Below are 26,880 nucleotides of genomic sequence, written 5' to 3' on the forward strand. Positions count from 1 at the left end.
TGCGCAGGTGTCGACAGAGGATACCTCCATCCACGCTGCCGCCCACAGCACGCTCTGCACAGCCATGACTCCACCCTGGTTGCAGGTGGTGGTTGGGATCACAGAAGAATGGAGGGCGCAAAGGCATCAGCTTGGGGTGCAACAGAGAGGGAGGTGCTATTGTTGCGGTGTAGTTGAGTTCAGGGAGGGGGGACATCATCAAGAAGACGGTTTGATCACCATCTGGTAATCGTTTCTGCTATAGTAGAAACACCTGAAGCAAAGTGCAAGTAACGGAGCCCTACAGACTAAGAATCAGTCTCTTCAATAGACAAGATGGTAGGGTGCGAGGCCACAAGCCGAGGTGAGCACCATATACACACTACTTGGGAAAAAGGATGCCTCAAGCAGGCTTAAGGTTCTTCAACCCAACAACACCCATTACTTTTGGTACCTTGGCCTTGTGCCATAAATTCCACCATGGAAACAAAAAAGGAGGCTCTAGAAACCTAAATAACATATAGAGGACCTTGTTAGGACTATCTGCATAAACACAGCACATATGATTTAGTGCTGCATGCTAGTGCCACGAGAATAGTATTGCAGCATATCACATAACACATAAATGACTATTTTGAAAAAAGTATAATGTGCAACAGCAGAAGGAAGGGAAATGAAACAAAATAAATCATATGATAAACCTAAGCAATTTCCTGCATAAGGAAAACTGATAAAATTCATGGCAAAAACTAGTACATAAGTTATGCAGAATCCTCAAGAACAAAGAGAATATTCAGAAACTAAGCTACTTATAGTGTAAGGATACCATACTACTAGCTACGCAACTACAAATATTTGAGAAGGTGACGAATGAATGCATAATCCACAAATAATGTATGCCGAATGGCATTGCTTTTGTTCCTAATCAAATGCATGCTGTTAGTTTCAACAAACAAGAACCAAACATGGTGTTTTGTTAACAATTATTTGTAGAAAGAATGGTAGAAAGAAGGAAAATCAAATAAAATGACTAAAAACATTAGTACAGCTTTCCAACCCTATAAAAATAAAGGCAAGCACAAAATGCAACAAATCCTAAGCAATTTCCTACAGGAAGAAAATTAAAAGGAAATTATGGAAGACAATGGGACATAAGTATATGCAAACTCCTGAAGAAAAAAGAGAGCATTCAGAAACTAAGATTTGGTGTAAGGATACCACACTACTATTTATGCAGCTACAAGTATTTGAGAAACCACAAACCATTATATTTCCAAAGGAATGGATTTGATGCCTAATCAAGTACATGCACTTGGTTTCTACAAAGAAAAATAAGATTGATATTATAACAAGGGAATGTAACATCTCACAGATCTAGTGTGAGATACTCATTTATGAAGGTAGCGCTCAGAGCTTTAGAAGCTTAGAATAATGTAAAAATATCATGGAATAATCCAGTTATGATATTTGTGTTTATGTTGACAGTTAATTAAAATATTAAGAACTAACAGAAGATAATGTGATACAGTTTATGCAGAGCAATTTAATTTTGACTTCTCTCTGTATATCTCTTAGCTCTCTGCACAATTGCCAAAATAAAAGATTCAAATATGTCACCCTCATTGTTAAGTTAATTGAACGCTTGCCAAGAAAGTAAGGAGCTTACTTATTTTCATTTGCACACATGAAGGAAAATTTAAATAAATTATAGAGAGAACCATGTATTTTGCTAGTTCACTTACGTATGCCAAATGTACCCTAGAAACTTCAAAACTTTGTAAACTTGTTAACTACTTCACATTTGACTCTGATTTCCTTCAGTTGTTTTGATATAGTAGCTGATCTCTCCATTTGATTGTACCTTCCCTATCATTTCCGGTTTATGTTGAGGTCCCTGAGATAAACCACAATATTCTATCAGTATCAACCAATTACGTATAACTAGTTCAACAAAGCAGTAGTTAATTATTCAGAATATATACCTTTGTAAAAAGATGAAGGGTGAGCTTCTCCAAAACCGGTGAATGTTTGAGAACGCAATTTAACACATAAAAGTCAGGATCCACGCACCATTCATTTAGCAGTAGTGTCCTCAAGTTGTTAAAAGTTGGGCACCATTCCAAATCCCTGCAAAGATACGCCTGGACAAAATGCAGACAGGAAAAAATCAACTATTATTCAGTGTGAAAACAGACCCAGCTTCAGTTTTTAAGAATATATGGAACTTGAAATAGATACCGCAACAGAAATAAAAACAGTCAGGTTAATCAGACAACATAACATTGGAAAAAATAATAATCGGACAGCATAAGCAGACAAAATAGCAATGGAAAAAATAATAATCAAAGAGCACAACAATGGAAATAATAATAATCAAACAACATAATAAAGGTGTTATGTGCAAAAATGTAAGTGTACCCCTTTGTAGTCAAACATCAATGTCAAATTCTCAGCTTCCGACAATGCTTGCAGAAGAATACACTTGTTGTATTCGTATCTGAACAGTACCTTGTCGTCAATACAAGTGTAACAATCCTGATCATCACAACCCTCGAAAGGATCTCTCAAAAAAGCCTCCTTTAATGATGGCATGCTATCCAGAACAGGAGGCGAGAAGAAATGCATATCTAGCCTAAGTGAAACAAGTCTTGGTGTACAAATAAGAGTGTGCGAGTGCAACCCCGTATCAAAATAACAGTAATTGCTGAAACTCAGGTATTTCAGGGATTTTTAAGAGATCTGCTGCGCCCCATAAAATGTATAGAGTCAGCGAACTATAGATGTTCCAGATTCGGACAATTCGAGAAGTTGCAGAGATTGTCGGTCAACACTACACCGACAAGTGCTAGCGTTGTCAAGTGCTGAGAGACAAGTGGCATGCCAAATTTGAAACGAATGTCCTGGATTTCGAGCCTGAGTATCCGAACTTCACAGTCTACAATATGGCGGATCCAGAGATTCAGACCGAGTTTATCATCACCCCACGAGTGGCTAGGTGGGTAGGTCTGGTCCCGTAACCTGAGCTCGCATGTGTGTGTTGGAACACCAATACACGAGTAGCGGAGGCTAGTGCAAACATAAGCTAATACCAATGGAACATTTGTGTAAGTGTTTTACAGGGATTCTAGGTGAAGCCTTCGCGTGGGGCTTGCGATGGAGCGAAGACCCCAGCGATTCAAGCGGAGGGCACGCACGTTTCGGGAAGAAACCTAGGATGCCTCCGCTAGCAGCAAGAAGGCCTCTGCCACTGGCCATCGGTAGGATGGAGGCCCGAGCATGACCCTGAAGATGTCCGGAGGAGTCCACAGGCGGAGACTCAGGTGCGAAGGCGGAGGCTCCGGCGGCTCGGGCGGAGGCTATGCTGTCTTCGCCCAAGAGAAAGAGGTCCTCATAGCACCGCGGCCCAAGATCGGAGACGGGCCTCCCATGGGCCTGAGGCTAAAGCCCAAGAAGCAAAGGCGGTGCAGGTGAACAAGACCCGGGATGTCCCTGAAGATTTGTATTGGTGTTAGGATATTCCAGGAATGTACCTTAGCTGTCAAAGGATAAATTTATACCATAAAGTAGTAGCGAACAGTGCTCAATAAAAGGGGAAGTCGGATGCTATGAAAGGGTGGTGGGTGAATACATTAATGAAACCCTAATTGAGCTTGGTCCCACCTTCCACTTCACATACCTTCGCCCAGAGCTCCCGACTAGGCGAAAGCCTTCCGTATCCTACCTGCTGGAAATCCTCAGTTTTCCAACATTGGCGCCCACCGCGTGTTGGCCAAGCAAAACCCACAATGGCAATTAAAAGAGCAGCCTCAGCAAGGGCACCTGCGGATCCCGTACCAAGGGGAAGACCCAGGCGCAGCACCCGAAGCACCTACGCCACCGCCCCAGAAGACCAGGCTACAGCCGGCCGTCGAAGACCAACCTCCAGCTTTTGAGGAGCAGCAAGCCCCAAACCCCACCTTGGAGCAAGAGCTTCAACAATTACAGGCTCAGTTGCAGAGCATGCAGCAAGAAAGAGATAGGGTCGCAGCAGCCTTCGCCGCAAATCAACGGTCAGCCCAAACATCATCTCAGGTAGCGGAGATCAGGCAACAGCTAGCCGTCCTACAGGCCGAGATACAAAGTATGCAGCCTTTGCAATCTAGCTTCAACACATCCAACCAATTCCACTCAGCAAATCAAAGCCAACCCAACCCCCGCCACATACAATGGCTCAACCAAATTTCAGCATGCCTTACACTTTGCCACAAACCCACAGAACCATTGATTCCAAATCACCACTATCCAAAGGTATCCAGAGCTCACCCTGGCCTCCCTCCTAGAAACCCATCACTTTGCCCAAATTCAACGGAAGATTAGACCCACACCAATTCATCATGAGCTTTGAGGCGACAGTAGCCTCCGCTGGTGGAAATGAAGCGGTGCTAGCCAAATCTTTTGTCATCACAGCCAAAGGCGACACGCTAGCCTAGTATTCGATGCTAAAGCCAAGTTCTGTGTATTCATGGGAAGACCTTCGTGACAAGATCTTAGCAAATTTCAAAGGATTCACAAGTGAATCCTTGACTTCCATGGATCTGTTTCAATGCAAGCAAAATCAAGGAGAAGCCTTAAAAGACTACTTCCAAAAATTTGTGCAAATGAAGGCAAAAGCACCCAATGTTCCGGAAGACGTTGCTATCGAAGCAGCAATCAAGGGCCTTTGCATAGGACCCTTCGCAGCTCATCTAGCCAGGGAAATGTCAAGGACCATCGAAGACCTTTACAACGAATTTGAGAAATATTGTAGATCTGACAATGACCTCTATAGAAGGCTAGAAGAGCAAAACTAGAGCAAGCAGTTCCAGGGCAATAGCAGGAACGCCCAGAGGGGCAACAGAAGCCAATGCCAGCCACAGCCACAGCAAGGGCAAAGCAGCCAACAAGGGCAACAACCGGCGAAGGCATGCCCAAATAGTGCGCCTCAGAAACAAGTCAAAGGCAAGAGAAATGGCCAAGGAAGGAACTAGAATAGAAACCAAAACCAAAGGCAGCGAAGGCAGTATTGCTTCTTTTATGGATAGAACAAGGGGCACATCACTAGGGATTGCCCGGATGCTAAGGAGACCCAAGAAAGGATCAAAAGCAGAGCAAATCCGTAACCTCCGCCACAACAACCCGCAAGAGAGGTAAACCATACCTTCGCTGCATCTCCTCAGCAGCAATATTGCCCAATATACCCAAGCCTAAACTCCACCCAAATTCACCATCCACTTTAGCTAACGCCTACTATCTAAATTTCCTACCCGCATGGCGACCAAGTACTCAGCAGTAGGGGCAGACTAGCAACCAATGGGCAGAAGTCAACCTCACCTACATAAACCTGAGGCCTTCGCACATAACATTCATCGAGACCAACCAGCCATCTCAAGTATACAATAGGCAGCTAGAGGCATTGCCTCTGCCCCCACCAACACAGCCGGCAACACCCAAAAATGAACCTAACCTAGAAAACCAACTCAACCGTCACACACCCCTACCCACCATCGACATGATATTGCCTATAGCCAGAGGCTCCTCGATGGAGTTCCAGACAAAGAAGCAGAAGAAAGATCACCTCAGGTTGATCAACAACATAGTAGTTCAAGGCCTAGTGCGCTACATAGATTGGTCAAAGACGCAAATCACCTTCTCAGAACAAGATCTGCAGTTGGAAAGCTACCCTCACACCAACACCATGGTGATCAAGGCTAACATTGTAGGATGGGAAATCAATAGGGTTCTCATAGAGTCCAGAAGCTCTGCAGATATTATCTTTGTCAATGCCTTCGACCAGATGAAGCTAAGCAAGAGTCAGTTGCAGCCTTTGGACACACCATTAATTGGTTTTAGAAGAAAGAGGATCGATGCATTAGGAAAAATATCCCTGCCAGTCTCCTTCGGAGGTCAGGAAAATGCAAGAACAGAATATGTGACCTTCGACGTAGTAGATCTCTACTACCCCTATAATGCCATCTTTGGAAGAGGGTTTGCAAATAAGTTTAATGCAGCCATCCATATGGGCTATCTGTGTATGAAAATGCTAGCCTTGCATGGAACCATCACAGTCCATGGCAGTCAGAAGGAGGCAAGAAACATAGAAAGAGCCATCTATAAATCTCAGCGCAATATCAATTCTGTCGATGTAGCCAAACACATCTTACCAAAGCCTCCGGACATGTCGAAGGGCAAAACAGATCTCAAAGATCAAGAAGAAACAAAGTTAGTCCCATTAGAAGATGCAGTCCCAGATAGAAAGGTCACTATCGATGACAACCTATCAAAAGAAGAAGCAGAACTCATAGAAACTTTAGCCAAGAACAAAGGCATCTTCGCCTGGTCAGCCTCCGACCTGAAAGGGGTCAGCAGGGATATTATACAGCACTCCCTTGACATCAACCCCAGAATAAAACCAAGGAAGCAGCGATAAAGGAAAATGTCAGAGGATAGAATCTTAGCAGCAAAGGCCGAAGTACAGAGGCTATTAGACGCAAACATCATTAGAGAAGTCAAGTACTCAGAATGGCTGGCAAATGTAGTACTAGTACCGAAGAAAAATGGAAAGATGAGATGTGCATAGACTTCATAGATCTGAACAAAGCATGCAAGAAAGACTCATTTCCATTACAAAGGATAGATGCCTCCATCGACAAGGTGGCAAAATGCAAACGCTTTTCCCTCCTGGACTGCTTTTTAGGATATCACCAAATCTAGCTCAACAAAGAAGATGAGGAGAATACAAGTTTCACTACCCCCTTCGGAACTTATTGTTACATCAGAATGCCCGAAGGACTAAAGAGCGCAGGATCAACCTTTGCTAGAATGACGAAGGTGGTCCTCGACCCACGGCTACAGAAAAACATTATAGCCTATGTTGATGATATTGTGGTAATGAGCAAGAATGAAGAAGATCACATAGCAGATTTAAAGAAAACCTTCGCCAATCTAAGAGAAGCCGGGGTAAAACTCAACCCAGAAAAGTGTGTCTTCGGCGTATGCATAGGTAAAATGCTTAGGTACATCATAGGACCCGAAGGTATAAGGGCCAACCCAGACAAAACGAAGGCCATAATCTCAATGGTGGAACCATCAACCAAAAAGAAAGTCCAAAAACTCACCGGAAGAATAACAACGCTAAACAGATTCATTTCAAAGTCAGCAGAACGCAGCCTCCCATTCTTCAAAGCTTTGAGAGGTGGAGACAAGGTGGAATGGGGGCGATCCCATGCGAATCCTATAAAAGAATCAATTATCCCAAGGAGAAGTGAGAACCACTTAAATGGAGGAATCTATTGTATTTCTGTAAGATAGCCAGCATCCGTTGTTCATACAGTAGTATCTACAACCCCTTTTTGGGCTCCGTAGCAGGATTGTGTTGATGTGCACATGAACAAAAGTGCACATTCCTATCCCCTTTGACGAAGCACCGAACAAAGGGACGGTTGAGCAACTCAAGCGAACCGCTCTACCTGACTTTGGGCTTCGTCGCCCTAGCTTTGATTATTATGTTAGATCTCGGGGTACCGGAGGACTCAAAATAGCATATTCTAGGGTATGGTGGGTCGAGCCCAAGAAAAGCGGAGACAAACCCAGGAAGAGATCTGCTTATGAACGAACAATTTCCAATGCTTGGCCCAAGCCAAGACAAGATGGCTAGATCAGTCGAAGGCCTTCCAACAGCTCAAAAATTATTTGGCTACTAGACTCTTGGTGATAGTGCTAGATCCAGAGGCTCCATTGCTGTTATATGTTGCAGCCTCTGACCATGCGGTCAGTGGGTTTCTTGTTCCAGAGAAAGAAGAAAAGTGAAAGGTCATTCAACAGCATGTCTATTACATTTTAGAAGCCCTATTAGGAGCAAAATGGAGCTATACAGAGATAAAAAAAAATAGCATATGCAATGTTGATCTCCTCAAGAAAATTGAAGCACTACTTCTAGGCACATGAAATTATAGTACCCTCTTCGCAACCACTCGGAGACATACTCAGCAATAAAGAAGCCTTCGAAAGAATAGGAAAATGGGCAACAAAACTATCCCAGTTCGAGCTCAACTATGTATCAAGAACAACAATCAAATCACAAGCGCTAGCAGATTTTATGGCAGATTGGACACCTTCGGCACACCAAACCCCACAGCCTCAGCCTCAAATCTGGATACTACACACAAACAGAGCTTGGGGACATCTAGGCGCCAGGGCCTCCACCGTTTTGATATCACCATCTGGCCTCCGTACAAAGTATGCAGCAAGGTTAGAATTCAAGGCAACAAATAATATAGCAGAATACAAAGGCCTCATACTAGGCCACAGCAAGGCAAAGGCACTCAGAGCAAAAATATTACTGGCAAAAACAGACTCCCAAGTCATAGCAGGACAAGTCAAAAAAAGAATATATGGCACGAGAACTAGAATTAGTCAAATACCTGGCCACAATAAGGGCTCTTGAGCGGAGGTTCTAGGGATTCACCCTGCTGTATATACCAAGAGCAAAAAATGCAGAAGCAGACGAACTGGTGGAGGCAGCAGCAAACAACTTACCCATACCAAATGGAGACTTTTACCAAGTATTACAAGCACCAGCAACGCAGGTAGCAGTGAAGGCATTCAAAATAGTCTTAGTTACTGAGTCTGAAGACTAGAGGCAGCTAATCATAGACTGCCTGAACAATGTGCATCACACAGAAGATGAGGCAAGCTCAGCAAGAATGATAGCAAGAGCAAGAAGCTATACACTAAGAGATGGAATATATACACAAAAGGGGTTGTCCAACTGCTGCTCAAGTGCATACCTCAGAGCAAAGGCAAAAACCTTCTACAAGAAATCCACTTAGGGATATGCAGCTCACACATTGGTCCGAGGGCACTATCCACGAAGGCCATCAGGCAAGGATTCTATTAGCCTACGCACATCCAAGACGTAGAAGAGATTGTCAAGACATGTCAGGCATGCCAGAGCACCTCCCCACACCAGTCAAAACCTTCGGCTACTGTACAACTCATCCCACCCACTTGGCCCCTACAAAGATGGGGCATGGACCTTGTTGGGCCGTTACCACCATCGCAAGGGGGGAATAAGTTTGCAATATTAGCCATAGAATATTTCACAAGATGGATTGAGGCCAATCCACTTGTAACAATCACATTAGAGACAGTAAAAAAGTTCTTCTGGCAAAACATAATTTGCAGGTTCGGAGTGCCAAGAACCTTAACAGTTGACAATGGAAAACAATTCAACTTAGACAAATTCAAGGAATTTTGCAGAAGCATAGGCACCAAGATAGCCTTCGCTTCAGTCTACCACCTAGAGTCAAACGGAGCGGTTGAAAGAGCCAATAGAGTAATATTCTCAGCAATATCGAAGACTCTATTCAACCTCCGCAAGGGCAAATGGGTAGAGGAATTGCCGAAGGTTGTGTGGTCCCATAACACCACAGCCTCTAGAACAATAGGATTTACACCGTTCAAACTCTTATATGGTGAAGAAGCAATGCTGCCCAAGGAAGCCAAGCATCAGAGCCTCCGCGTCATAAAACAAGCCCTAGCAGAAGATGAAGAGTACTCCAAGGAGACAATCGAAGGCACAAGACTAGAAGTAGTGAAAAACGTCACAAAATACCAAGAGCAAACCAAAAAGTGGAGAGACAGCCAGGTAGTCAGAAAGCTCATACGAGATGGAGACCTAGTCTTAAGAAGGAAGCCCAATGCGGCCAATGCGGGAAAGCTCCAACCAAAATGGGAAGGTTCATACACGGCGAAGGCCATCGGGAGACTAGGGTGGTTCTTCTTGACAGACAGCGAAGGTAAAACAACCACTCATACATGGAACATCAACAGTTTGCATAGGTTCTATATCTAAAATGTAAAAAAGTGGCCTCGACGGAACTATAAGCGAAGGTCACCGCACCTCTCCCAATTTTCATATTTTCTTTACATTTCATGCAAAAGGGCCTATACTCTTTTCCTCACAAAGGGGGCTCCTAATATAAGTAACTTTTTTAACGAGGCAAGACCCATGTAAAAACCTCTGAAAATATAAAGAGGAATTCCCCCAAGAATACCATGAAAAGAGAAGGTCGAAAGTGGCTAGCAACGGAGCCACAGCATTCGACAACACAACAAAGAGGACCTTCCTTTGCTTTAGTCAAAGGCTCAAAAGCAAGGAATGACCTCCACAGCTAAATTAGGCTGCAACCTTGGCAAAGCCCTGTCCACATTCAGGCATCAAGGATTGATCAAAATGGACAAAAGGCCAAAAAACCCAACAAATACCTACCATTGCCATAGGCATTGGGCAAGAAAACACATGGTGAAGACCTACCCTTATCAGGCACCAGATGACTATTAGTGATTAATAGCCAAAGTACAACAGCAATAAAGACCAAAGATACACCAGGTACAAAGAAATCAGTCAGCCTTATTACAATTTCAAAACATACCTAAGTAATAAACATCGGCCAACCAACAAGATTTAATAAATCATACAAGTAGTAGACTATAAAATCTAGCGTCTTACCCCAGCACTAGCCCCAGTCAGGACATTTTCATACCCCATACCTCTAGAAGAGCGCTAGGGGGGAGCCAAACCAACAAAGAACCAGTATACTATAGAGCAAAGCAAGAGAAAAATGGAAGCCAGAGTTTCTTTAGAAAAGATAGACCAGAAGGTGAAGGGTCCTTGTTTGGTTTTGGTAATTGAGTGACAACCTAGGTGGACTAATATGTGTTTATGTGAGATACACAGGTGATTAGTCCACAAGTACATGTGTGTGAGCAACATATGCCATGATGGTGAAGATGGCTTGGTTATGTTGCAAGGCTCACACATGTGATGAAGGAGCTCATTGCATATGAGACATGACATTGAGTCATGTAACTAAGGTGGAGAAGATCAAGACAAGACTTGTCTTGATGGACCGGTTGCAAGTGTGAAGGGCAAGTTGGAGGCTTTGGAGCGATGGACCGTTTGGCGGTGAAGCTTGAGCAAGACTTGGCGCCGATGGACGAAGGCAATGGTGAAAAGCAAGTGAGGTCAAGATCGATGAACCAATACGGTCACGTGATGATATGAAGTGGATCATATCATTTGGTGATTGGTTGGTGCATGTGTTGCATCAACAATGGAGGAGTTGGAATGGAATGCGCAAGGCAAAGGTATAACCTAGGGCATTTCATTTCACCGGTCATAGGTTGTGTAGAGAAGTGCTTGACCGGGTTTAGGATAGATGGCCGTACTATCAAGAGGGGCAAACTTGTTTGCATATCGGTCATCTAGTGCCACTCGAGTGATCTAACTTTGCATCATTGCTAGGATCGAGTGGCGGCAAGTTGAGTGGTTAACTCCTTGAAAATGTTTGTGAAAAGCTAACACACGTGCACAAGGTGTTGTACACTTGGTGGTGTTGGCACATTTGCAAAGGAGAAGAAGTTGGTGAAGAAAAGGAGTTGAATGCGCTGGTCATGGGGTGACCGAACACGTCCGACATGAGGACCGGACGCGTCCGGTATCTGACCTAGGCGATAGTATTCCTAATGTGACCGGACCCATCTGGTATTCTGGCTAGGTGCGAGCAGAGTTGCTGAGATGACCAGACTCTGGCTCATAGCAGTGACCGGACGCTGAGCAATCACTGTTTAGCGTTAGTTCGTGGTGACATGGGGTGCGAGTGTTGGTCCAAAGAGGACCGGACGCAGGGGCGTGTCCGATCAGCCACACCAGACGCGTCCGGCCGCAGTTGAGCGGCTGTGGGAGCTCTCTAGACTCGACCGGACGCTGCCCCTCCTACGTCCGATCACTTCGCTGTAGTGCATCTGATGCGTCATGTCAGAGCATGTCAGAGAGGGCCGTTGGGCGACAACGGCTAATTCATTTGAATGGGACACATGGCGGTCAAGCAGTGACTGGACGCAGCGACTGGACGCGTCCAATCGCTACACCGGACGCGTCCGGTGCACATGACCTGCGTGTCTGGTCATCCCGAAGTCTGCCCAGCGAAGGGGTAATGGCTATTTTAGCCCATGGAGCTATAAATAGAAGTGTTGGCTGGCCTTTGGCCAGTTGCTGAGCACACTAGAGCCTTGGTGGCTTATGTGGTAGTGCTTGGGAGCCCTCTAACTCACTTGAGCTTGATAGTGTTCATCCGATCGAGTCAGTGAGTGATTCTAGTGCGATTGCATCGTGAGGTTGCATCGAGTGGCACTAGATGGTCGTCTTGCAAGCCGGTGGTTCTTGTTACTATTGGAGGTTGCCGCCTCCTAGATGGCTTGGTGGTGGTCTTCGTCGAAGCCTGCAATAAGCTTGTGCGGTGCTCTAGAGAAGAGCTTTGTGAGGGGCATTGTGCTCGCCCCACGGGAGCCGCGAAGTGCAACTCTAATTGAGCATGTCATCGAGCTACCCTCACTTTTGGGGTAGGTTCTTGTAGTGCCCGATGTGCGGGCTTGGCGGGTGATGCCAATTAGCCACCAAACCATCAAGTGAGTGGTCGACACAATGGGGACGTAGCATGTTTGCAAGCACACGAACCTCAGGAGAAAATCACCGTGTTAATATTGTTCTACCCGTTGGTTTGCAATCCCCTTACAGAAGCTTGTAATTACTTTTATATACATTGTGCTTGTGTAGTTGCTCTTGTAATTAGTTAGCTTGTGTAGCTCACTAGTTACCTTCTTGCTTGTGTAGCATAGAAGTAGCTCCCTTGCGTGGCTAATTTGGTTTGTGTAACCTTGTTAGTCACATTGCTTAGTTTGTGTAGCTAAGTATTTGCGCTCTCTAATTTGGCATTGGTTGCCTTATTATTGAGCATTGCTAGTGAGCTTAGGAGCTTTGTGCTTTTGCTTACTAGAATTGTGTAGGAGCTCCCCGGTGTGCAAAATACTAGTGGCATAGGTTTATGTGACCTTGCTCCTAGAATTGGATAGGTGAGCTCTAGCTAGATTGGCACCTTAGTTGCTTAATTAGGATCTTTACAAGGTGCTAGAGAACATAGATAGAGGGGTGTAGTCTTGGCTAGACCGATAGTTTTAATTCCACACTTGTTTCGGTTAGCCAGCGCGATTAAGTTTAGAAAGGACTATTCACCCCCCTCTAGTCCGCCATCTCGACCCTACAAGTGGTATTAGAGCTAGGATCTCTCATTTGTGGTCTTCACCGACCCGAGAGGATGGTGACTTATGGGCTAGATGTTGACTGTCCACACATTTTTTATGGCACACACTTTGCATTGTGGAAAAATTGGATGATATGCAATTTCAAGTTTATTTGCCCTCAAATGTGGATGGATGTAGGCTTTTCTCATGTGTTGGATGAAAATAATCTAACTCAAGCACAAGAGAAATGCCTAGATCTCGACACCCAAGCTATTGACATCATGTATAGATCTTTGGATGATAGCATATTTGGTGAGATCATTGACATGAAGAGCGCTCATGAGATTTGGAGTTATCTCAATGAGAAGTATGGGACGGTCTTCGATGATGATGATGATGAGCCCAAGAAGGAGGCACATGAGGATGTTGAGCATAGCCACAATTCGGTAATTGTGGAAGATTGCTCCACCTCATGGTCAAGTGATGATGATGATGATCATACCACAAGATCACTTGACAAGATTGATGATGATGCCACAAGTGATGCCAATGATGATGCTACTCCATGCACACTTGATGGTGATAATGATGGATCTTGCTCGGGCTATGAGAGTCGATGTTTCTTCAAGCTCTCCAACTACATCACATTGCTTCATGTCACAAGGTGACACTAAGGTATCTAATGCAAATGTGATTGATCTTGATTCATATGAGGAAGCTTCTAGATAGATATGGTTGCATGATCAAAGCTTTAGAAAAAGAGATGGCTAAAACCGAGAAATTGAAAAATGAAAACTCTTTTCTAAAGAACACATGTGAACAACAAAAGCATCTACTTTATGTTACTACTTGTTCACATGAGGAGCTAAAATTGGCTCATGAGGAACTTAGTGTTGCTCATGATAACTTGGTACAAGACCATGCTTTTCTCACTAAGGAGCTTTCCAATGGAAAAACTAAAACTAGTGAGAGCTCATCACATGGGTCAATTGATCAATCACATATTGTTGCTAACCCTTGTGATGTAGGCAAGAAGCATGTATCCACCTCTTGTGATGATTTATTAGAAATGACATGTTGTTCACAAATAGATGCTTGTTTTACTTCTATGTCTTGTGAGACTAACCTTTTGAAGGAGAACAATGAGCTCAAAAGTGAAGTGAAGAATTTGAGCAACAAGTTAGAGAGGTGCTACAACTCAAAAGTCACCTTTGAGCACATGTTGAAGACTCAAAGAAACTATGGTGATAAGTAGTGGCCTTGGCTTCAAGAAGAAGATGACAAAGGGCGAAAGAAAGAGAGAAAAGAAGATGAAGAAGCAAGAGAAAGAGAAGCTTTCTCTGTTTCATGTGCTATCGGTGCCATGAAGTGGGACATCTTGCAAATACTTGCCCAAACAAAGAGAAGCTCAAGGAGATGAAAGAAGAAGAGAGGCTCAAGCATGTAAAATGCTTCAAGTGCCGCACATGGGGTCAATCTCACCTCTATGTGCCCAACCTAAGCAATTGGTGAAGCAATAAGTGAAGCCTCAACTAGAGCCACAAGATGAGCAAGAAAAGAAGCCCCAAACTCAAATCAAGATCAACCATGAAGATGGTGGTGATTTGATGATAAAGAAGAAGAAAACTAGAAGAGGGTAGAAAAGCAAGAGAAAGAGCAATGCGTCTAAGGATGAATCAAGATGCAAAGCAAATGAGCAAGAACAAAGAAGAGAAAATGAAGAAGATTGCTCACATGAGGTGTTATAGTTGTGACATATTGGGTCACCTAGCTTCGGGTTGCCCAAACGAAGCTTGAGAAGAAGGCTCAAGCAAACAAGGAGAAGCAAGGCAATGAGAAGCACAACATGAGCAAGGAAGAAAAGGCTCAAGCAAAGAGAAAGTGCTACTCATGCCGGGAAAGGGGACACATGGCTAATTCATGTCCCCTAGGTAACATTTCTAAGCCTATTTCAATTATTAATAATAATATGCTTAGAAAGGATGGAAATAGTATCTCATTGGTTGCGATTGCAAAACATCCCGCTACTCTACTAAGGCTATGCCTAAGTATGTTGCTCCTAACTTGAGAGGACCCAAACTTGTTTGGGTACCATCAAAAAGTGGATGATTGTTTATAGGTACTATCGGCATTGGAGGCTTGATTCAATTGATTTCACATTGATCGTCATATGTTGAGCCAAGTATTGATGCTTAATGCAATCCTATCCCAATGCCAAGCCAAGAATTAGTGAAGTCCAAAAGTGCTTACAACACACAAGTGTCATATTCAAGTTGTGGATGATTTATTGGATATATATATTTGATGGCTTGCAAGAATTTGAGTTGAAGCTTGCAAATTGATTGATCATGAGCTAACTGAGGTATATCTCTTGTTGATCGTTTCATTTGGGTGCATATGAATTGATTGAATTGGTTAAAAATATGCAATGTTGCTTGCTATGAGATGTTTGAATGGATAAATAGCTTAGTAATCAAGTTTGGATTGATTTGTGTTGGATAAGTTCATAAGATGACATTTAGTAAGTGGATTGAATGGATTTATGTCTTGTGAAAGTATTCAAACAAGTTGATTTCAAGTTTGATTCACATTTGATGAAGTATAGCTCAAGTGATTAAAATCTATCCTATATTGAAAATCTGAGTGAGTTGTGATCTTAGCCATGTTTGAGTGATCAAAACTTATTGGATTGGCATGTAAATTGGTGTAGATGCTCTAGACTTATGGTATAAGATGCTGTATAAATTTCATGAGAATTGGATAAGAGATGTTTTGGTTTTGGAGTGGATCTTGTTAGCTATAGTGCAGCAGTTTTCAGCATGTAGTAGTGGTCGAAGAATTAAAATCTGGTAGCAATCTAGAAGTCAAATAAAGCTCAAATTTTTATAGCTGCTAGATAACTTAGTGAAGCACATCGCCACCAAATTTCATGGTATTGGGATCTATACTCTGGGAGATATGCATTTTTCTTTGAAGAGTATAAAATCTGCCAGAAAAGTGACAATTATTGGATTTGTTTGGAGTCATTTTGATTGAAAGGTTCTCAAGTTGGAAATATGTTTATAAGTGTTTGAGGTACCTAAATTTGGTTTTGAGATAATCTAGAAGCATAACAAGCAAAAAGTACAAGGTCACTTGATTGTGGAGTATACTTTGCACACATTTGGTACTTAAATTGGAAGATCAAGATCAAACTCAAGATGAAGATGAAGTTTAAGTTCTAGTGACTATTGGAAATCATTTGGTAGAAAGAAAATGACTTAAACAAGTAGAAAGAAAAGGACTTAAAGAAGGAATCAAGGTTACTCATCAAGTTAAGTTCATCACTTGGATCAATCAATCAAGTCATTTCAAGTGAGTATCAAGGATGGTTCTTTGGAGAGAGGTCACTTCTCCCTAGTGTAGGGGCTTGCCGCCTATGTGTAGGTAAACCAAGTGTGGTACTTGGAAGGCTAACATGAAAGTGGTGATCTAAGGGACATTTGAGATGCTTAGTTGAAACAATCAAAAGAGTTGTTCAAGAAAAATAAGCAACACCCAAAGAGAGCTAGTCATGGCAATTCAAGTGGTATTTCAAATAGTTCTCTCATGCAAGCATTGATCAAAAGATGAAGCAAGCCAACCACAACAAGAAAATGCACTTGATCATTAGTGGTTCTCATTTCATATGGGTGAAGAATGGACTCTATCTATGATGATTGGTCTTCACCAAGCTATAAATTGGACTTCACATTGCTATTGCTATTGCTGAGCTTAATTGGAAACTAGTGACTATCCTCTACTCCAAGATAGTAAAGGTATCATTGTAATGTGCATGATCATTTCATCCCTTACTAGTATGCGGTTAGTGCATATAGTTCATACTTCATAGGATCATGCATAACAAATGAAAGTTTTAAATTCATAGCCTACCACTATTGCTTGAATGATTAATTGATCTAGTGGTTAGTATATGAATTTGTTCATGAGCTAGTGAACCCAAGTACTTAATTTAATTTGGATTGCTAACAAGTGACAAGTGCAATATTGGCAAGATAACCCCTACAAGAGGTGTGAAGAAGCTTGTCATTGGTTCAAACCAGACTTGAAAGCTTAGGCAAATCAATTTAGTCAAGTCAAAATTAGAAGCTCATGATAATGACAAGAGTACAAGAACAAGACAACAATACAAATGGATATCTAGTTTGAATTGTTTCAAGTGGCATCTAGACTCAAGTATTTTATCAAGAATTCACAAGTGGTGTCTAGATCAACTTACAAGTGATATCCTACACATGGTAGTCATGATAATAGCAAATGTTCAAGAAATAGTTTTTATTGACAAATCAATCATATGTGTGGTGTCACATCTCTACACATGATATCAACCATACAAGAAGGTGGTTCCACAAGTGCTCCTCAACTTTAAGCGATCATCAAATAAAGAATGCATCCCTCACTACAAAGAGCTCAAGTTTATCAAATGGATGACCCATGGAATGACTTAGGGGGAGGTGTCCCACCAATTGGTATCAAGGTCAAAGATCCTATGTGTGGTATCTTAAGAAGCTATACAAGTGGTGTCATTCCAATAATCAAGTGATGTCCATAAAAAATGCAAGATTCAAGCCTCAACCATCTACCCAAAAGAAGCCTTTGCATTAATGAGAAGCACATCTTTTATGGAAATTGATGCCAAAGGGGGAGAGATTGTACAAAGATATAAAAGCTTTGGGAAAGATTGAGACAAAGAAGTAGAGGTTGGACATGGACATAAACAAAGATTGAGACAAAGAAGTAGAGCTTGGACATGGACATAAACAAAGAAGGGGAGCAACATTGAAGGATGTGAAAGGATCAAAATTCTTGAACAAGAGAAGCACACAAGTAGGGGAAGCAAGCTCATGAACTTTGATTGATTGCATTTGATATGTGCATATGCATGTGCTTGCTTGCATTGCATAAGCTTTTAAATTCAATTGCATGCTTGTGTGGTGTATGCTAGTTGTAGAATTTGATTGATGAAATGAAAACTAGCATGCATAGGATGATAGCTAGACACTTGGTATGCTTTTCAAGTAATGGTAGTACCTTGCTTTTAATGTTGATCTCATGAGGTATCTAGTGCTTTTATTTCCAAGTGATATCTAGCTAACCATGGTGCTAAGGATGAACTTAAAGGTGCAACTCCGATTGGTATCATGCTTCAAAGGTTTACTCTATACATCTTAGCATCATTTGGTAGTAATTACTCTCCCACAATTCCAATCTATGCATATGTGCGAGCTTCAAACCAAATACTCTAGCACGTATGTAGCAGGAGCTAATACTATCAATTCGAGTTTGTGGTAGTTGTCCAAAATCATTTACACATGGTAAAATTGCTTGGGCAAGCAACATGAATCCAAAAGAGCTTAATTTCCATATCTTTGTAGAGTTATCATCAATTACCAAAAAGGGGGAGATTGAAAGGTCCTTGTTTGGTTTTGGTAATTGAGTGACAACCTAGGTGGACTAATATGTGTTTATGTGAGATACACAGGTGATTAGTCCACAAGTACATGTGTGTGAGCAACATATGCCATGACGGTGAAGATGGCTTGAAGGAGCTCACACATGTGAATATGTTGCAAGGCTCACACATGTGATGAAGGAGCTCATTGCATATGAGACATGACATTGAGTCATGTAACTAAGGTGGAGAAGATCAAGACAAGACTTGTCTTGATGGACCGGTTGCAAGCATGAAGGGCAAGTTGGAGGCTTTGGAGCGATGAACCATGTGGCGGTGAAGCTTGAGCAAGACTTGGCGCCGATGGACGAAGGCAATGATGAAAAGCAAGTGAGGTCAAGATCGATGAACCAATACGGTCATGTGATGATATGAAGTGGATCATATCATTTGTTGATTGGTTGGTGCATGTGTTGCATCAACAATGGAGGAGTTAGAATGGAATGCGCAAGGCAAAGGTATAACCTAGGGTATTTCATTTCACCGGTCATAGGTTGTGTAGAGAAGTGCTTGACCGGGTTTAGGATAGATGGCCGTACTATCAAGAGGGGCAAACTTGTTTGCATATCGGTCATCCAGTGCCACTCGAGTGATCTAACTTTGCATCATTGCTAGGATCGAGTGGCACGGCAAGTTGAGTGGTTAACTCCTTTAAAAATGTTTGTGAAAAGCTAACACACTTGCACAAGGTGTTGTACACTTGGTGGTGTTGGCACATTTGCAAAGGAGAATAAGTTGATGAAGAAAAGGAGTTGAATGCGCTAGTCACGGGGTGACCGGACGCGTCCGACATGAGGACCAGACGCACCTGGTATCTGACCCAGGCGGCAATATTCCTGACATGACTGGACGCATCCGATATCGATACCAGACGTGTCCAATATTCTAGCTAGGCGCGGGCAGAGTTGCTGAGGTGACCGGACTCTGGCTCGTAGCAGTGATCGGACGCTGTGCAATCACTATTTAGCATCTGGTCATGGTGACGTGGGGTGCGTGTGTTGGTCCAGAGAGGACCGGATGCAGGGGAGCGTCCGGTCGGCCACACCGGACGCGTTCGGTCATAGTTGAGCAGCTCTGGAGCTCTCTAGACTTGACCGGACGTTGCCCCTCCTGCGTCCGATCACTTCGCTGTAGTGCGTCCGATGCATCGCGTTAGAGCGTGTCAGAGAGGGCCGTTGGGCAGCAACGGCTACTTTGTTTGAATGGGACACGTGGCAGTCAAGCAGTGACCAGACGCAACGACCAGATGCGTCCGGTCGCCACACCGGACGTGTCCGGTGCACACGACCTACGCGTCCGGTCATCCCGAAATCTGCCCAGTGAAGGGGTAACGGCTATTTTAGCCTGTGGGGCTATAAATAGAAGTGTTGGCCAGCCTTTGGCCGGTTGCTGAGCAAACTAGAGCCTTGATGGCTTATGTGGTAGTGCTTGGGAGCCCTCTAACTCACTTGAGCTTGATAGTGTTCATCCGATCGAGTGAGTGAGCGATTCTAGTGCGATTGCATCATGAGGTTGCATCGAGTGGCACTAGGTGATCGTCTTGCAAGCCGGTGGTGCTTGTTACTCTTGGAGGTTGCCACCTCCTAGATGGCTTGGTGGTGGTCTCTGTCGAAGCCAGCAAGAAGCTTGTGCGGTGCTCCAGAGAAGAGCTTTGTGAGGGGCATTGTGCTCGCCCCGTGGGAGCCGCGAAGAGCAACTCTAATTGAGCGTGTCATTGAGCTACCCTCACTTTTGGGGTAGGTTCTTGCGGTGCCCGACATGCGGGCTTGGCGGGTGATGCCAATTAGCCGCCGAACCATCAAGTGAGTGGTCAACACAATGGGGACGTAGCGTGTTGGCAAGCATGTGAGCCTCAGGAGAAAATCACCGTGTCAACATTGTTCTTCCTGTTGGTTTGCAATCCCCTTACACAAGCTTGTAATTACTTTCATATACATTGTTCTTGTGTAATTGCTCTTGTAATTAGTTAGCTTGTGTAGCTCACTAGTTACCTTCTTGCTTGTGTAGCATAGAAGTAGCTCCCTTGCATGGCTAATTTGGTTTGTGTAACCTTGTTAGTCACATTGCTTAGTTTGTGTAGCTAAGTATTTGCGCTCTCTAATTTGGCATTGGTTGCCTTGTTATTGAGCATTGCTAGTGAGCTTAGGAGCTTTGTGCTTTTGCTTACTAGAATTGTGTAGGAGCTCCCTGGTGTGCAAAATACTAGTGGCATAGGTTTGTGTGACCTTGCTCCTAGAATTGGATAGGTGAGCTCTAAGCTAGCTTGGCACCTTAGTTACTTAATTAGGATCTTTGCAAGGTGCTAGAGAACATAGATAGAGGGGAGTAGTCTTGGCTAGACCGATAGTTTTAATTCCGCACTTGTTTCGATTAGCCGGCGCGATTAAGTTTTAGAAAGGACTATTCACCCCCCTCTAGTCCGCCATCTCGACCCTATAGAAGGTATCGTGCGAAGACTCGTAAATACAACAGCTCATGCAGCCCGGCGAAGGCCACGTTTAGGTTGTACGCATCTTCCACTTGGTGTCGTACAGCCTCCATGGGGCGTTGTATTACCACAGTCCGGCAGTAAGCAATCAGCGTCAGAGGTTGAGGGAGGGTATCACACGATGGCTCGTAACATCCCCCGCAACCGAAGACACCATCTGACGTAGCCCAGCATCAATCATGTTCAACAGGAGCACATCTACTCTAGCATAGCTGAAGGCAAAAACAAAATGATCTAGGTGCAAGCGGAGACAATGTCCAAGAAATGCTTCTTCGACCTCCATTGCTTGCTCAAATTGCTCTGTGGCCTCTGGAGAAGCATCAAGAATAAAGATTAGCGCATCCAATGAATGCTCAAATTGTGCCAAAGCCTTCACAACATCAGCAAGATCAAATACGAGCACCTCAGCTTCTCCGCTACGACATGTAGACTCATACTCAATGTCGACCAGAGAAGAAAGAAGCGGAGGCAAGAGCAAGAAAATAAGTGTTGTCTGCTAGAGCCCTTCGGCACAGGTAGCAATTGTAACTAGATTCTTCAATGAAACAAGTACCCAGCCAATTATTTCAAACTAAGTTTATTCAAAGAAAGCAAACATATTATAACAGAGCGCATTACAAGCGCAGATGACACAAACGTAGACACAACCTTACAAAAAAAAGAAAAAAAAGAGAACAAAGAGCCCGAAGACAGTAACAACACAAACGCAAAAAGCGTTGAGGCTTTCCAAAGCATACATTACAAAGCCGTGAAGGCTAACCAAACAATTTGGCATAGGTTTAAAGCTAAACTGGTGGCCAAGGCCCTCGCCAAGCTAATGACTAGGTAAATTCCACACGTTCATCATCTATATCACGCACAACGAAACTAAACATATCACGAACCAAAGGATGGGGGAAAGTGTCACGCCAATACTCCCACAACTCTCCACTGACATAAATACCATCTTGCATCATAGTTAAAGGAACAATGTCTCGCGCAAGCCCCTGAGGGGTAACCTGCGTAGATCAAATTTACATTAAGCTTACAAGTATGCAAGGCAGCATGCGAAGACCTCCATCCACTAAGCCTAAAGTGATATCTAAAAAACCTAGAAATTACACCTCCGGTGCCGTAGGTGCAGAGGCAGCTTCCCCAGGCTTTTGGGCATCAAAAGCAACAGCAGAGGACTTCTGGCTCGTAGTCTCGTCGATCTTCGACGTCTGTACCTCCTTAGTGGCATGTTGAGCCCCAGCCTTCTGTCAATACTACACAAGCACAAGAAAAATCAATAAGAACAAAAGACAAAAAGAGAACAACAAAAAGATAGAAAAATCATGACGGATACACATATAGATAAGATACTAACCGTGGCACGGCGAGCCTCCGCCAGGGAGCGGGCATCAGTGTGGCCAAATTTGAACCAAAAGTACTTCATAAATTTTCTGACCGACTTGGTAACCTCCCCCGAAGTTTCACCAAGTTCCGAAGGCCCTTCAAACTCCCTCTGCCCTTTGAGCCCAACAAAATGCGTGCAACCTAGCTTCCCAAGGGTCTTGTAGAGATTTCTAGCACACAAAAGCGCACCAAAATCCATAGCGCCTCCGACAAACTCTAGCAGTTTAGCAACATTTTCCTTGAACTAGGCAAGTATGCCATAGGCGGAGGCGTCAGCCGGCAAAGGTGAAGTTGCACCGCCAAAACCAGCCAAAGCCGCCTGATACAGCTCAGCGGCCGAGACACCAGCAACCCACGCCTCTTCTAAATGCTTCTGTAGCATATCAACTTGCACACTCAGCACCTAGCTTGAAGACTTCTCTGCATCAATCTCCTTCCAAAGGCCTTCATTCGCATCGATCGCTTTCTGCAATCGGGCAAGGGCAAGTTCCTTAGTGGCCTTCGAGACAGGAACGTCCTTCTCCAGGGCCACCACCTAGATCTTCAAATCCTCAACAGTCTGAAGAGCAGCACGAAGGTCAGCCACTTCTATAGCAAGCCATTTCTTTTCATCCTCAACCCTGTCCAGCTATTTCTGAAGGACCTCAATAGCCTCATCCTTCTTGATAACTTCTTTGGACGCACGCTCCTCAAGGATTTCCAACATATGATGTCCCTAAAAACAACAAACGTTAACAAAAATAGAGAAAACCAAGACTGATAAGGTGAGAATACAAAGCCTACGCACTAACCACATAGTTATGCTCAAGATTGTAACGCAACAGCTTGTTGAAATCCACCTTCTTAAAATGATGGTGGGCACAATCTTGCAAAAAGACAAAATATAAGAAAAAGTAAGGCAAAACCATCAGAAAAAATATGAAATGCAACCTCCTATCTCGCTATAAAGAGCATGCAGGGTTTCTGCCCACCCACTTAGTGTATTGGCAGAACCTTCGCCTAAAGCAAAAGTGAACAATAAGAACTAAACAACGGCAAGTTCAAAGAAAAATACAAGAGCTAAGCCAATCAAACCTCCACCGCCAGGGGGCACATGCTACGAAGGACTAGCTCCAAGCTGTAGCGAGGCCTTCGAAGGAGCACACAACCCCACTCGAGTAAGATCCAAGCCAGCGGGAGCAGTTTTTCCCTAGGAATTGGCGTCTCCATTGCCTTGGTCAATTCAGCTAAGAAATGAAAGAACATATTAGAGGAGCTACGAAAACAAGTAAAATACAGAAAGCACTTAAGATAGATTTACCTAGGTGCAAGGTTTCAACAATAAAACCTGATGCTCTGTCACCCCTAGCACGGGGCGAGGTCGACGCAGCCTCCAGACCTTAGGACAAAACCAAAGATGACCACTCATCGGACTCGGCCTTCGACTCCTCCAAATGTTGGGCCTTCGCAAAGCGACCAGCTTTGATAGAAGTGGTTTCCTCACTGGCGGAAGCGGAGGCAGAACCAGCCCCCGCAGCATCACCCTTGGAATCAGACGAGTCATCACCAAGGATATAGGGCAATGGCTCCACACTGGAGGCTCCCGCCCCACGAACAATAGCCGCCGCCTTAACAGATGAAGCCATCAGGTCTTCATCCGAGCGAGCAACGGAAGCCTTCGGCTGACCAGCATCAACAATGGGACGCGCAGCTTTTGACTCATCATGGGTACTCTCCGCCACCTCTTCAGTGGCATCCATGACGTTTTTCGCCATCTTCCTCTTCTCCGCGACAGCCTTCGGAGTGTCAGTCTTCTTCCTCTTCTTAGACTCCGCTCGGGCCGTAGCAACAGGGGTCGCAGCGGACTTAGAGGCCTTCACCGCCTTATCCTCGATCGACTTCAAAACCTTCTTAGGAACCCTACGATCCCCGTACTTCACCTTCATCTCTTCAAATACCCGATTTAACCGGGGCATGGTACCGCCAATGGGGCGACGAGACAAATATTCCCTTTTGGAAATCTCTCCAAGGATCTTGGAGGTAGACTGCTCCAGTTCACTAACGAACTCCTCGTCGGTCTCGTCTTCCGCACGGGTAAGATAGAAACACGGACAGAACTCTCCCTTCGCGCTGCCGAAGACAGGGAGCTTCATCCTCACTAAGGTCATCCATGGCCTATGTTTCCCCAAAGGCTAGACATTAGATACCACCATCTCTTCAACAAGGTCATGACCTCTAGAGAAGTGGTAGGCCTTGCCGAAGGCCACGTCACACACCGCCGCTCCACATCAACCTCAGCAGGAGGCCTCACTCGAGTCGAAGGCTTCGTGTCTCCCATTGTAGAAGCAAAAGGATACTTCTTGACCTTTGGCCCCATCTTAGGAACAACTCTAGGAGTTTTCACATAGAACCAGTAGCGACGCTAGTCCTTCTCCCACTTATTATTCTGCACGAAGGAAATCTCCAAACCACCATCCTTCTGAGCCCTCTTCGCTATAAAGGCATAATTGGCAAACTGATACTCAACTTCCACGCTGTCAACCTTTACCTTCTTAGGCTGACGCTGAAGTTCATAATACGCACAAAATGTATCCAAATCCAGGGGAGCGCCATATGTCTCGTAGGCGTAACAAAACTTACTCAGCATAAGAACGTTGTTGGGAGTAAGATGATGGAGCTATACCTTAAAAGTCTCAAGAACCAAGCAGAGGAAATATAATAGAGGTATGCGAAGGCCACAAGCAAAAAAATCCTTGAAGACAATAGCTTCATCAACCTCGGCTGAGGCACAGTCTCACCACGCAGAGGACAACCCTTCCCTGCTGGGAAGCAGCCCTCATCCTCCAGAGCCTTTATTGCCTCTTCCGTCATGAGCAAAGGCCCAAAATCCCAAGATTTGGCCATTTGAACCTTCACATTCTTAACCGGGGAAACGGGAATCAGGTCTCCGATAGAAGCTTCAATATTGTCTAAATCATCTTGAGCCTTCGCAGATGCAGACATACACTCTTTGTACCTCTTTGACTAACCCTCAGACCTCACACCAAGCAAGCGGGAATAAGGACCGCTAAAGCTAGGCCAACGAAGATTAGAGCTAGTAGGCGAAGCCACTTCCAAAGGCATCACAGAGCTAAAAGGAGCAGTAGTGCAAGGAAAATTCTAAGGCACCAAGACAAGACAGCAGAGCAGCACAGGCGGGGCTTGGAAAGCTATAGGAGAGAAAGTGATGTCTCGGGCGGCACGAGAGGGCCTTCCCACCAACTTTCCCTTTATATAGGCCACGGGGGGACGCTTCGAATTCCAAACACCAACGGTCGTGACTGTTCGCGAGCGCATCGGGCACCGGGCCACCACAACAAGTCAAACGGCGACACATCACCCTTCCAACGGTCCGATACGGGCAACCCAGGGGGGAAAGGGGCAAGCCTTTGCCACTCGGCATCGGACCGCACCCTCAAGGGGGGAAATGTTGGAACACCAATACACAAGTAGCAGAGGCTAGTGCAAACATAAGCTAATACCATTGGAACATTTGTGTAAGTGTTTTGCAGGGATGCTAGGCGAAACCTTCGCGTGGGGCCTGCGATAGAGCGAAGACCCCAACGATTCAAGCGGAGGCTGCACACGTTTTGGGAAGAAACCCAGGAGGCCTCCACCAGCAACAAGAAGGCCTCCTCCACTGGCCGTCGGTAGGACGGAGGCCCGAGCACGACCCTGAAGATGTCCGGAGGAGTCCACAGGCAGAGACTCAGGAGCAAAGGTGGAGACTCCGGTGGCTCGAGCGGAGGCTATGCTGTCTTCTCCCAAGAAAAAAGGGGCCCTCACAGCACCGCGGCCCAAGATCGGAGACGGGCCTCCCATGGGTCTGAGGCTAAAGCCCAAGAGACAGAAGCGGTGCAGGTGGACAAGACCCGGGATTCCCCTAAAGATTTGTACTGGTGTTAGGATATTCCAGGAATGTACCTTAGCTATCAAGGGGCAAATTTGTACCGTGGAGTAGTAGCGAATAGTGCCCTATAAAAGGGGAGCGGATGCTATGTAAAGGGTGGTGGGTGAATACAATAATAAAACACTAATTGAGCTTGGGCCCCTTCCACTTAATATACCTTTGCCCAGAGCACCCGGCTGGGCGAAGGCCTTCCGTATCCTACCTGCTGGAAACCCCTAGTTTTCCAACAGTGTGGAGAGAAGAATCGCGTTTGCGGAGGAGCAGCAGATGGATGACGAACTATCGGAACTTCTCCATGGACGGTGGTTCATTCCCATGGCCGAACCAGATGCGCAGACCTGTGGCGGACTTCTAGAGATGGCGCTAGCGCCGGGCGAGCATGCATGTCCGCACGGCGTCTTCCGTAGGCAGGAACGAGTGGACATGATAGAGGACGTCGTCCGGGTGTGCGCTAATGCAATCGCCACTAGGATCTGGCAACGCCGCACCATCCACCATTCCCCTTTTCCGTGGAGGCAT

The 26,880-nt window shown here is 44.7% G+C and overlaps 1 pseudogene; it reads right to left on the reverse strand.

Annotated features, from left to right (window-relative positions):
* Positions 1-1,746: 1,746 nt before the first annotated feature.
* LOC136480380 (FBD-associated F-box protein At1g66320-like) lies at positions 1,747-26,880 on the reverse strand (annotated as a pseudogene).

Source organism: Miscanthus floridulus, chromosome 9 (assembly GCF_019320115.1).
Source record: "Miscanthus floridulus cultivar M001 chromosome 9, ASM1932011v1, whole genome shotgun sequence".
In the NCBI taxonomy this organism is placed as follows: domain Eukaryota; kingdom Viridiplantae; phylum Streptophyta; class Magnoliopsida; order Poales; family Poaceae; genus Miscanthus; species Miscanthus floridulus.